This window comes from Arachis hypogaea, chromosome 4 (genome assembly GCF_003086295.3).
Source record: "Arachis hypogaea cultivar Tifrunner chromosome 4, arahy.Tifrunner.gnm2.J5K5, whole genome shotgun sequence".
NCBI lineage: Eukaryota > Viridiplantae > Streptophyta > Magnoliopsida > Fabales > Fabaceae > Arachis > Arachis hypogaea.
In genome coordinates, this window is record NC_092039.1 from 59,566,785 (window position 1) to 59,580,154 (window position 13,370).

A 13,370-nucleotide genomic window follows, 5' to 3' on the forward strand; every position below is an offset into this window, starting at 1 on the left:
TTGACAGTTGCTTTTCTGTCTGCTTTAATTGCACTTCCATATTCCTGTTTGCCATTCTTGTTTCTTGTAATATTTCCTTGAATTCGGCTAGCTGCTGAGTTAGAAAGTCTAATTGCTGATTAAATTCATTAGCCTGATCCACCGGACTGAGTTCAGCAGTTACTGTTTTAGCTTCTTCTTTCATGGAAGATTCACTGCTTAGATACAGATGCTGATTTCTGGCAACTGTATCAATAAGCTCTTGAGCTTCTTCAATTGTTTTTCTCATATGTATAGATCCACCAGCTGAGTGGTCTAGAGAAATCTGAGCTTTTTCTGTAAGCCCATAGTAAAAGATGTCTAATTGCACCCATTCTGAAAACATTTCAGAGGGGCATTTTCTTAGCATCTCTCTGTATCTCTCCCAGGCATCATAAAGGGATTCATTATCTCCTTGTTTGAAGCCTTGGATGCTTAGCCTTAGCTGTGTCATCCGTTTTGGAGGGAAATAGTGATTCAGGAATTTTTCTGACAGCTGTTTCCATGTTTTTATGTTGTTCTTAGGCTGGTTATTTAACCACCTCTTAGCTTGATCTTTTACAGCAAATGGAAACAGTAATAATCTGTAGACATCTTGATCTACTTCCTTATCATCTACTGTATCAGCAATTTGCAGAAATTGTGCCAGAAACTCTGTAGGTTCTTCATGTGGAAGACTAGAATACTGGCAGTTTTGCTGCACCATGATAATGAGCTGAGGATTCAGCTCAAAGCTACTAACTCCAATGGAGGGTATACAGATACTACTCCCATATGAAGCAGTAGTGGGGTTAGCATATGACCCCAGAGTCCTCTTGGACTGTTCATTCCTACTTGCTTCCATGATGGATTACAAGAGATAATTTATATGTTGATTTTATTTATTTTATAAAAGTGGAATAAATAAAAATGAAATATATAAAAAGAATTTAAAAATATTTTGTGAAAATTTTTCGAAAAATTTTGAAATGGAAATCTGAAATTTATATAAAAATTTCGAAAATGTAGTTTTAAAATTAGTTGGAAAAGATATTTTTTTTTGAATTTTATGATGAAAGAGAAAAACACACAAAAGGCACAAGACTTAAAATTTTTAGATCTAATGCTCCTTATTTTCGAAAATTTTTGGAGGGAAAACACCAAGGAACACCAAACTTAAAAATTTTAAGATCTAGACACAAGAAAAACTCAAGAACACCTTGAAGATTCACAAGAACACCACGAACAAAAGGAAGAACACCAAACTTAAAATTTTTAGAAAACTTTAATAAAATTTTCGAAAATTATAAAGAGATTAACAAGAAAACACCAAACTTAAAGTTTGGCACAAGATTAAATCCAAGAAAAATTATTTTTGAAAAAGGTTCCAAAGGGGATAACCAATTATCAAGAACAACTTAAAAATCAAGGAAGAATCAAGAACACTAACACGAGATTTTTAAAGAAGATATAAAATATGCAATTAACACCAAACTTAGAATAAGACACTAAACTCACGAAAAATTAACAGTTAATTAAGAAAAATAATATTTTTGAAAAGAAATTTTTGAAAAGAAACTATCCTATCAAAATTTGATGACTCTATAACAACAAAAATAAATTATTCCTAATCTAAGAAATAAAATAAGCCTTCAATTGTTCAAACTCAACAATCCCCGGCAACGGCGCCAAAAACTTGATGCACGAATTTGTAATTCGCACAACTAACCAGCAAGTGCACTGGGTCGTCCAAGTAATACCTTACGTGAGTAAGGGTCGATCCCACGGAGATTATTGGTTTGAAGCAATCAATGTTTATTCTATTAATCTTAGTCAGGAAGCCGATAAGGTTATTTGGATTTAATTGTAAGAAGTCAAAGTATTTAAAATTGTAAGAAAAATAAGAGAGAATCAAATTGTTACTTGTTGTGCAGTAATAGGAAATATGTTGGAGTTTTGGAGATGCTTTGTCCTCTGACTTCGACTCTTCCTTGAAATCCTTCAACACACGCAAGGCTCCTTCCATGGCAAGCTCTATGTAGGGTGTCACCGTTGTCAGTGGCTACTTCCCATCCTCTCAGTGAAAACGTTCCTATGCTCTGTCACAGCACGGCTAATCATCTGTCGGTTCTCAATCAGGTTGGAGTAGAATCCATTGATTCTTTTGCGTCTATCACTAACGCCTAGCCTTCAGGAGTTTGAAGCACGTCACAGTCATTCAATCCCAGAATCCTACTCGGAATACCACAGACAAGGTTTAGACTTTCCGGATTCTCATGAATGCCTCCATCAATCCGGCTTATACCACGAAGATTCTGATTAAGGAATCTAAGAGATACTCATTCAATCTGATGTAGAACGGAGGTGGTTGTCAGGCACATGTTCATGGATTGAGGAAGGTGATGATTGTCACGGATCATCACCTTCTCCATAATTAAGCGCGAATGAACATCTTAGATAAGAACAAGCGTGTTTGAATGGAAAACAAAGGAATTGTATTAAATCATCGAGACGCTGCAGAGCTCCTCACCCCCAACAATGGAGTTTAGAGACTCATGCCATCAAAGTGCATATAATTCCGATCTGAAAAATGTCATGAGGTACAAGATAAGTCTCTAAAAGTTGTTTAAATAGTGAACTAGTAACCTAGGTTTACAGAAAATGAGTAAACTAAGATAATTGGTGCAGAAATCCGCTTCTGGGGCCCACTTGGTGTGTGCTGGGGCTGAGACTAAAGCTATCCACGAGTTGAGGCCTTTCTTGGAGTTGAACTCCAAGTTATGACGTGTTTTGGGCGTTCAACTCCGGATCATGACGTTTTTCTGGCGTTTAACTCCAGACAGCAGCATGTACTTGGCGTTCAACGCCAAGTTACGTCGTCTATATTCGCCCAAAGTATGGACTATTATATATTGCTGGAAAGCCCTGGATGTCTACTTTCCAACACCGTTGAGAGCGTGCCAATTGGACTCTTGTAGCTCAAAAAAATCCGTTCCGAGTGCAGGGAGGTCCGGATCCAACAGCATCAGCAGTCCTTTTTCAGCCTAACTCAGATTTTTGCTCAGCTCCCTCAATTTCAGCCAGAAAATACCTAAAATCACAGAAAAACACACAAACTCATAGTAAAGTCCAGAAATATGATTTTTTCCTAAAAACTAATAATATTCTACTAAAAACCAATTAAAACATACTAAAATCTACATGAAATTACCCCCAAAAAGCGTATAAAATATCCGCTCATCACCTGTCTTACTGCTTGTCTGCCAATTGTAATGAGAATAAGGCAGGCTGTACCTCAATGATCCCTAGTTTCTCCATTACAGAGAGTGGCATAAGATTTATGCCTGACCCCAGGTCACACAGAGCCTTGTTAAAGGTCATGGTGCCTATGGTACATGGTATTGAGAATTTGCCAGGATCTTGTCTCTTTGGAGGTAAAGTTTTCTGAATCCATGTATCTAGTTCACTAATGAGCAAGGGAGGTTCACCTTCCCAAGTCTCATTACCAAATAACTTGGCATTCAGTTTCATGATGGCTCCTAGATATTGAGCAACTTGCTCTTCAGTTACATCTTCATCCTCTTCAGAGGAAGAATAATCTTCAGAGATCATGAATGGCAGAAGGAGATTTAATCGAATCTCTATGGTCTCTATATGAGCCTCAGGTTCCTTTAGGTCCTCAATAAGGAACTCCTTCTTATTTGAGAGACGTCCCAGGAGGTCTTCCTCACTAGGATTTTCGTCCTTCTCCTCCCTTCTGCATTCGGCCATATTGATTACATCAATGGCCTTGCACTCTCCTTTTGGATTTTCTTCTGTATTGCTTGGGAGAATACTGGGAGGAATTTCAGTGACTTTCTTACTCAGCTGGCCCACTTGTGCCTCCAAATTTCTGATGGAGGACCTTGTTTCACTCATGAAACTTAAAGTGGCCTTAGACAGATCAGAGACTAAATTTGCTAAATTAGAGGGGCTATGCTCAGAATTCTCTGTCTGTTGTTGAGAAGATGATGGAAAAGGCTTGTTATTGCTTAGCCTGTTTCTTCCACCATTATTAAAGCCTTGTTGAGGCTTTTGTTGATCCTTCCATGAGAAATTTGGATGATTTCTCCATGATGAATTATAGGTGTTTCTATAAGGTTCACCCATGTAATTTATCTCTGCTATTGCAGGGTTCTCAGGATCATAAGCTTCTTTAGAAGCTGTCTCTTTACTACTGTTGGATGCATTTTGCCATCCATTCAGACTTTGAGAAATCATGTTGACTTGTTGAGTCAACACTTTGTTCTGAGCCAATATGGCATTCAGAGCATTAATTTCAAGAACTCCTTTCCTCTGAGGCGTCCCATTATTCACGAAATTCCTCTCAAAAGTGTACATGAATTGGTTATTTGCAACCATGCCAATAAGTTCTTGAGCTTCTGTAGGCGTTTTCTTTAAGTGAATGGATCCACCTGCAGAATGGTCCAATGACATTTTGGAAAACCCTGATAGACCATAATAGAATATATCTAATATGGTCCATTTTGAAAACATGTCAGAAGGACACTTTTTGGTCATCTGCTTGTATCTTTCCCAAGCTTCATAGAGGGATTCACCATCTTTTTGCTTGAAGGTCTGAACATCCACTCTAAGCTTGCTCAGCTTTTAAGGAGGAAAGAATTTATCCAAGAAGGCCGTGACCAGCTTATCCCAGGAGTCCAGGCTATCTTTAGGTTGTGAGTCCAACCATGTTCTAGCTCTGTCTCTTACAGTAAAAGGGAAAAGCATGAGCCTGTAGACTTTAAGATCTACTCCATTCATCTTTTCAGTCTCACAAATCTGCAAGAACTCAGTTAAAAATTAGTAAGGATCTTCAGATGGAAGTCCATGAAACTTGCAGTTCTGTTGCATTAGAGCAACTAATTGAGGTTTCAACTCAAAATTGTTTGCTCCAATGGCAGGAAAGGAGATGCTTCTTCCATCAAATTTGGACGTTGGTTTAGTGAAATCACCTAGCATTCTCCTTGCATTATTGTTGTTGGATTCGGCTGCCATCTCCTTCTCTTGTTCGAAAATTTCAGAAAGGTTGTCTCTGGATTGTTGTAATTTAGCTTCTCTTAGTTTCCTCTTCAGAGTCCTTTCAGGTTCAGGATCAGCTTCAACAAGAGTGTTTTTTTCCTTGTTCCTGCTCATATGAAAGAGAAGAGAAAAAGAAAAGGAAGAAAAATCCTCTATATCTGGACAAAGAGGATCCTTATTATTAGTAGAAGAAGAAAGGAGTAAAAGTGGAGAATTCAATCACAAGGGTGAGGATAGAGGCAGTGATTGGAGATGAAGAGAGGTGAAGAGAAGTGTTAGTAAATAAATAAATAGAAGAAGAAAAGAGAGGGAGAATTCAAAAATAATTTTGAAAAAGTAGTTAATGATTTTTGAAAATTAAAGATAAGATATAATTAAAATTAAAATTTAAAACAATTAGTTAATTTAAAAAGAATTTTGAAAAAGGGATGAGATATTTTTGAAAATTAGAGAGGGAAAAGTAGTTAGGTGGTTTTGAAAAAGATAAGAAACAAACAAAAAGTCAAATAGTTAGTTGAAAAAGATATTAAAGTCAAATTTGAAAAGATAAGAAGATAAGAGGTTAGATAAGATATTTTGAAATCAAATTTTTGAAAAAAGATAAAATTTTGAAAAGGATATGATAAAAGATAAGATAAAAAGATATGATAAAAAGATAAGATTTTTAAGAAAAAGATATTTTGAAAAAGATTAAATTTTTAAAATTTAAATTAATTACTTAACTAACAAGAAACAAAAAGATATGATACTAGAATTTAAAGATTGAACCTTTCTTAACAAGAAAGTAACAAACTTCAAATTTTTGAATCAATCACATTAATTGTTAGTGTAATTTTCGAAAATCAAGATAGAATTAAGAAAAAGATCTTTGAAAAATATTTAAAAAGATTTTTGAAAATTAAATAAAAAATAAAAAAGATTTAATTTTTGAAAAAGTTTTAAAAAGATAAGATTTTTTAAAATTGAAAATTTGACTTGACTTGTAAGAAACAACTAATTTTAAAATTTTTTTGACCAAGTCAACTCAAATTTTCAAAATTTGGAGAGAAATAAGGAAATGATATTTTTTATTTTTAAATTTTTAATTATGAGAGAGAAAAACATAAAAGTGACTCACAACATGAAAATTATGAATCAAAACACATAATGCATGCAAGAACACTATGAATGTCAAGATGAACACCAAGAACACTTTGAAGATCATGATGAACTTCAAGAACATATTTTTGAAAAATTTTTGATGGAAAGAAAACATGCAAGACACCAAACTTAGAATTCTTTAATGCATGGACAATATGAATGCAAAAATGCACATGAAAAACAACAAAAGATGCAAAACAAGAAAACATCAAGATCAAACAAGAAGACTTACCAAGAACAACTTGAAGATCATGAAGAACACTATGAATGCATGAATTTTCGAAAAATGCAAGAAAATTTTTTTAAAGCATGCAATTGACACCAAACATAAAAATTGACTCAAGACTCAAACAAGAAACACAAAATATTTTTGTTTTTTATGATTTTATGATTTTTTTGTATTTTATTTTATTTTATTTTATTTTATTTTTTCGAAAAACATATGGAAAAAGAAAATAAGAAATTCAAAATCTTTAAGAAGAATTCCAGGAATCTTTCAATATTAGCCCAAAGCTCCAATCAAAAGGGTTTGACATGGCTTAATAGCCAGTCAGCTTTAGGATGGAATTACATGCATTGTGGTGATTAGTTGAAGACCAATCCCAAAGGAGTTTGGATATGGCTTTACAGCCAGCTAATATTCAACATGTTACCATGAAACTCTAGAATTCATTCTTGAAAGTTTTGAAGCCATAGAATAATTTATTTTAAAAATTTTTCGAAAATAGGAATAAAATGTTTTTGAAAGATTTTTGAAAAGTTTTTGAAAAGAAAATTACCTAATCTGAGCAACAAGATGAACCGTCAGTTGTCCTTACTCGAACAATCCCCGGCAACGGCGCCAAAAACTTGGTGCACGGATTTGTGATCATCAACAATGGCTCCAATAATTTGGTAGCTCTCACATGTGGATTACACTTAGTCACAACTCCGCACAACTAACCAGCAAGTGCACTGGGTCTTCCAAGTAATACATTACGTGAGTAAGGGTCGATCCCACAGAGATAGTTGGTATGAAGCAATCTATGGTCATCTTGTAGATCTCAGTCAGGCTGATTCAAATGTGATTGGATTAGATAATTAAAAGATAAATAAAATAGGATAGAAATACTTATGTAAATTAATGGTGGGAATTTCAGATAAGCGTATGGAGATGCTTGTCCCTGTTGAATCTCTGCTTTCCTATTGCTTTCATCCAATCCTTCTTACTCCTTTCCATGGCAAGCTGTATGTAGGGCATCACCGTTGTCAATGGCTACATCCCATCCTCTCAGTGAAAATGGTCCAAATGCTCTGTCACAGCACGGCTAATCATCTGTCGATTCTCAATCAGGTTACAATAGAATCCCGTGATTCTTTTGCGTCTGTCACTAACGCCCAGCCTTCAGGAGTTTGAAGCTCGTCACAGTCATTCAATCCCGGAATCCTACTCGAAATACCATAGACAAGGTTAGACTTTCTGGATTCCCACGAATGCCGCCATCAATTCTAGCTTATACCACGAAGATTCTGATCAAGGAATCCAAGAAATATGCGCCCGGTCTAAGGTAGAACGGAAGGGGTTGTCAGTCACACGCGTTCATAGGTGAGAATGATGATGAGTGTCACGGATCATCACATTCATTAAGTTGAAGTGCAACAAATATCTTAGAACAGGAATAAATCGAATTGAATAGAAAATAGTAGTAATTGCATTGAAACTTGAGGTACAGCAGAGCTCCACACCCTAAATCTATGGTGTGTAGAAACTCCACCGTTGAAAATACATAAGTGAAAAGTCCAGGCATGGCCGAATGGCCAGCCCCCAAAACGTGATCAATAGTCTCCTAAGATGAATAATAAAATAAAACTGAGACCAAAGATGTAACGTGGTCAAAAGGATGACTAATACACTAGTAAAAAGTCTTATTTATACTAAACTAGCTACTAGGGTTTACAGGAGTAAGTAATTGATGCATAAATCTACTTACGGGGCCCACTTGGTATGTGCTTGGGCTGAGCTTGATCTATCCACGAGCTGAGGCTTCTCTTGGAGTTGAACGCCAAGTTGTAATGTGTTTTGGGCGTTCAACTCTGGTTCGTGACGTGTTTCTGGCGTTTGACTCCAGAATACAGCATGGAACTGGCGTTGAGCGCCAGTTTATGTCATCTAATCACGAATAAAGTATGGACTATTATATATTGCTGGAAAGCTCTGGATGTCTATTTTCCAACACCGTTGAGAGCACACCGTTTGGGGTTCTGTAGGGAGGTCAGATTCCAACAGCATCAGTAGTCCTTTGTCAGCCTCCTATCAGAGTTTTGCTCAGGTCCCTCAATTTCAGCCAGAAAATACCTGAAATCACAGAAAAACACAGAAACTAATAGTAAAGTCCAGAAATGTAAATTTAGCATAAAAACTAATGAAAACATCCCTAAAAGTAACTAGATCATACTAAAAACTACCTAAAAACAATGCCAAAAAGCGTATAAATTATCTGCTCATCAGTAACTCTTGAATATCAAATAAAGCAGTGGTTGAAATTGGCAGATCGCTCTAAAGCTAGTCTTCCCACATGGATTGACTAGGACTTGAGGATCAAACTAATTATTTCACTTGACTTTCCTTTGCTTTAGTAAAGGTTAACTAAGTGGGATTAAAATCCAATTCTCATTACAATTGATAAGGATAGGACTTCCGGTTCTAATACCTTGCCAAAAGTTTTATTAGTTATTAATTTATCAATTCTGTAATCTATTTCTCTTGCTTGAAAGCTTTTTCAACCCCAAACACTATTTTTTCCGTAACCAATAATAAGAACATACCTCCCTGCAATTCCTTGAGAAGACGACCCGAGGTTTAAATACTCGGTTATCAATTTTAAAGGTGTTTGTTACTTGTGACAACCAAAACGTTTGCACGAAGGGATTTCTATTGGTTTAGAATATATATCTACAATGCGACTATTTTTAGAAAATTCTTTATCAGCAAAAATCCTAAGGTCAGTGGCAGAGCTACTTTATACGCCACCGGCCCGAATCGCCTTGGAATCTCAAATGGTCTAATGAACCTCGGATTCAACTTCTTGGTCTTAATCGCTCTTTCAATCCCAATTGTTGATGTAACTCTCAGAAATACATATTCCCCCACTTCAAACTCTAACAGTTTTCTTCTCTGATCAGCATAGCTTTTCTGTCAGCTCTGCGCAGTCAAAATCCTTTCCCGTATCTTCTTAATTTTTTCAGTAGTCTCTGCTACCAAATCAGGACCCAAAACACTTACTTCACCAGATTTATACCATGAGAGTAGAGATTGGCACTTCCGTCTATACATGGCCTCATACAGAGCCATCCCAATGCACGCATGAAAGCTATTGTTGTACATAAACTCCACCAATGGCATGTAACGGTCCCAACTTCCGAGTTGATCCAATATGCATGCCCTTAGCATATCTTTCAACGTCTAAATAGTCCTTTTCGATTGTCCACCGTTTGCGGATGATATGCCGTACTGAGACATAGCTTCGTACCGAAAGCTTTTTGGAAAGCTCCCCAAAACCTTGATGTGAATTGGGGATCACAGTCCGACATTATGCTCGATGGCACACCGTGCAACCTTACTTTCTCCTTGATGTACAATCTTGCTAACTCCTCCATAGAACAATTCACTCGAATAGGCAGAAAATGAACATATTTGGTTAAGCAATCCATGATCACCTAAACCGCATCAAATCCCGACCTAGTCCTTGGTAAACCGGTCACAAAATCCATCGCAGTTTCTGCCCACTTCCACTGAGGAATCTCTAGTGGCAGTAGCATTTCCAACGGTTTCTGATGCTCTATCTTTATCATCTGACACGTCAGGCACTTGGATACCACTGTAGCTACATCACCTTTCATCCCAGGCCATCAGAACATCTTCTTTAAGTCATAATACATCTTTGTACTTTTGGGATGAATAGAAAACCAACTGTTGTGAGCTTCTGACAACAAGTCTTGCCTCAAACTCCCGACATCCGGTATACAAATTCTCCCCTTATATCTCCACAATCCTTCACCATCCTTCGTGAATTCTCCACGCCTCTTATCACCAACTGGTTGAAATAATTGCTGTAGCTTTTGCTCATTTCGTTGAGCTTTCTGAATCTCTGTTTTAAACGTACTTGAAATCTGTAACTAATTCAAGCAAACTCTTCCAGAAACTTCACCAATGTCCAACTTAAGATCCACGAACTTATCCACTAATTCCTCTTCCTTGATTCATATCGAAGCTATTGTTAAAGACCTCCGACTCAATGCATCCGCTACCACATTCATCTTTCTAGGGTGATAACTCAATTCAAAATCATAATCCTTTAGCAACTCCATCCACCTCCTCTGACGCATATTAAGCTCTTTCTAATCAAGGATGTACTTGAGACTCTTATGATAAAAAAAAGATGCTAAACCACACTCTGTACAAGTTGTGTCTCCAAATCTTCAAAGCAAACACAATCACTGTAAATTCTAAGTCATGAGTTGGGTAATTTACTTCATGCGGTCTTAGCTGACATGATGCGTAAGCCACCACATTCCGGTGTTGCATCAACACGCAACCTTAACCTTCAGTTACGCATCACAATACACTTCAAATGCTTCATGCAGTTCCGACAAGATCAAAATAGGTGCTGAAGTTAACTTCTGCTTTAGAGTTTCAAAACTTTTTTTACACTCCGATGTCCACACAAAAGGCACCTCCTTCCTTGTCAACTTCGTCATTGGTAGTGCAATCCGGGAAAATCATGAATCTCCTGTAATAGCCGACTAAGCCCAAGAAACTTCTAACTTCTATCACCATTGTTGGTCTTTCCCATTCCATCACGGCCTCCACTTTCGAAGGATCTACTACTATTCTTCCTTTGCTTACCACATGACCTAGGAACTTCACTTTTTCCTTCCAGAACTCGCACTTGGATAACTTAGCATACAACTTTTGCTCGTTTAAGATTTGCAATGCAATCCTCAAGTGTTTCTCATGCTCTTTCGCCGTCTTAGAATAAACTAAGATGTCATCTATGAAAACCACCACGAATTTGTCGAAAAAGGGATGAAAGACTCTATTCATGTAATCCATGAAAACATCAGGTGCATTTGTTAACCGAAAGGACATCACTGCAAACTCATAGTGTCCATAGCACATCTTAAATTTAGTCTTAAGGATATCATCCTCTTTCACCCTTATCTGATGGTAACTAGATCTCAAATCAATCTTGGAAAATACTCCAGCTCCTTGCAATTGATCCATCAAGTCATCTATCCTTGGCAGCGGATACTTGTTCTTCACAATCACTTTGTTCAACTTTCGATAATCCACACACAATTGCATTCCACCATCCTTCTTTTTTACCAATAAAACTGGCGCTCCCCACGGTGATACACTCGGTCGAATGAACCTCTTATTCTGAAGCTCTTCCAACAGAGTCTTTAATTCAGCCAGCTCTATTGGAGCCATTCTATACGGCGCAATCGACACTGGTCCGGCTCCCGGCACCAATTCAATCGCAAATTCAATCTCTCTTTGAGGTGGGAACTCTGAAATATCCTCCGAGAATACCTCCAGAAAGTCTCTAACCACTGAAATCTGATCTAAGTTCTGGGCATCACCCAAAGCATTAGTAGCCAACAAGATATAACCTTGACACTCCTCCCCACTACAATGCACCATTACAGAGTTCAGGTAATACCCCTCAGCTATAACTGCTCCATTTTCTCCTTCTGGTATAAATTTAATTGACCATTCAAAGCAATCCAACAAAACTCGATTCTTTGACAACCAATCAAACCCCAAAATCATCTTCAACCCAATCAATGGTAAACAGATTAAATCATGCACAAAGTCTCTACCATCCAGTTTAAATCCTACTTGCCTATAACCTTATCTAGTCATAACCGTCTGTTGCGGAGTATGTACATGTAGATCAAATGCTAACTCTGACACTTTCAAGCCTAGTTCCTCAACTTTAGCAAATGAAATAAACGAATGCGAAGCTAACATATCATATAATGCAACTAAGGTTTTATCACCAATTAGACATATACCTCTCATCAACGGATCCACCTTAGAAGCATCCTTGGCGTTCACAGCAAATACTTGCCCTTGGTGCTGACTCTGACCCGCATTCGGGTTCTTCCCACGAGTGCAATCCCTTGCAATATGACTAAGCAATCCACAGTTGAAGCAACCACCTAAACCAATCTTGTAAGAGTCATATGGATGAAAACGTCCACAACGTACACAAGTCAAATCCAGAGAATTCTTACTCTGATTTCCTCTCCCTTTGGCATACTGAAATTGGTTCTAATTGTTCTTTCTGAAGCCTACTTGCCCTTGAGGCACATATCCTCCCTTCTTCAAACTCTGACCCCTCGGAAGAAAATACTTGCCACGTCCCTTACTAGTGTTTCCTCCGTGAGTTTCCTTGGACAAAGCTACCGTTTTCACGTACTCTTCAACCACTATTGCTTTATTCACTAAATCAAAGAAGGTACGAATCTCTATAGGAGCCACAGAAGTCATTATGTTGTCCTTCAAACCCCTTTGGTACTTGATACATATCCAGCTTTCATAGGTCTCTAGGGCACCCAGGCACACCTTAAAGAATCTACAAAGCTCCTCAAACTTGCTTGTGTAGTCTGCCACAGACAAGGAACCTTGCTTCAGCTGCATAAGTTCCATATCCTTCGCTTTCTGATGAGCGGATAATTTATACGCTTTTTGGCATTAGTTTTAGGTAGTTTTTAGTAGGATCTAGCTACTTTTTAGTATATAATTATTAGTTTTTATGCAAAAATCACATTTCTGGACTTTACTACGAGTTTGTGTGTTTTTTTGTGATTTCAGGTATTTTCTGGCTGAAATTGAGGGACCAGAGCAAAAATCTGATTCAGAGGCTGAAAAAGGACTATAGATGCTGTTGGATTCTGACCACCCTGCACTCGAAATAAATTTTCTAGAGCTACAGAAACCCAATTGGTGCACACTTAATTTTGTTGGAAAGTAGACATTCTGGGCTTTCCAGAAATATATAATAGTATATACTTTACCCGAGTTTTGATGATGCAAACTGGCATTTAAATGCTAACTTCCTGCCCTATTCTGGCGTTAAACGCCATAACTGAGTTACAAGCTGGAGTTAAACACCCAAACTGGCACC

At 37.3% G+C, this 13,370-nt stretch overlaps 1 non-coding gene across 1 annotated transcript; it reads left to right on the plus strand.

Moving 5' to 3' along the window:
• Positions 1 to 4,531: 4,531 nt before the first annotated feature.
• On the plus strand, positions 4,532 to 4,635 carry LOC112798855 (small nucleolar RNA R71). Its single transcript, XR_003200452.1, has one exon. It is a non-coding gene; the product is annotated as a small nucleolar RNA R71 (small nucleolar RNA).
• Positions 4,636 to 13,370: the final 8,735 nt, after the last annotated feature.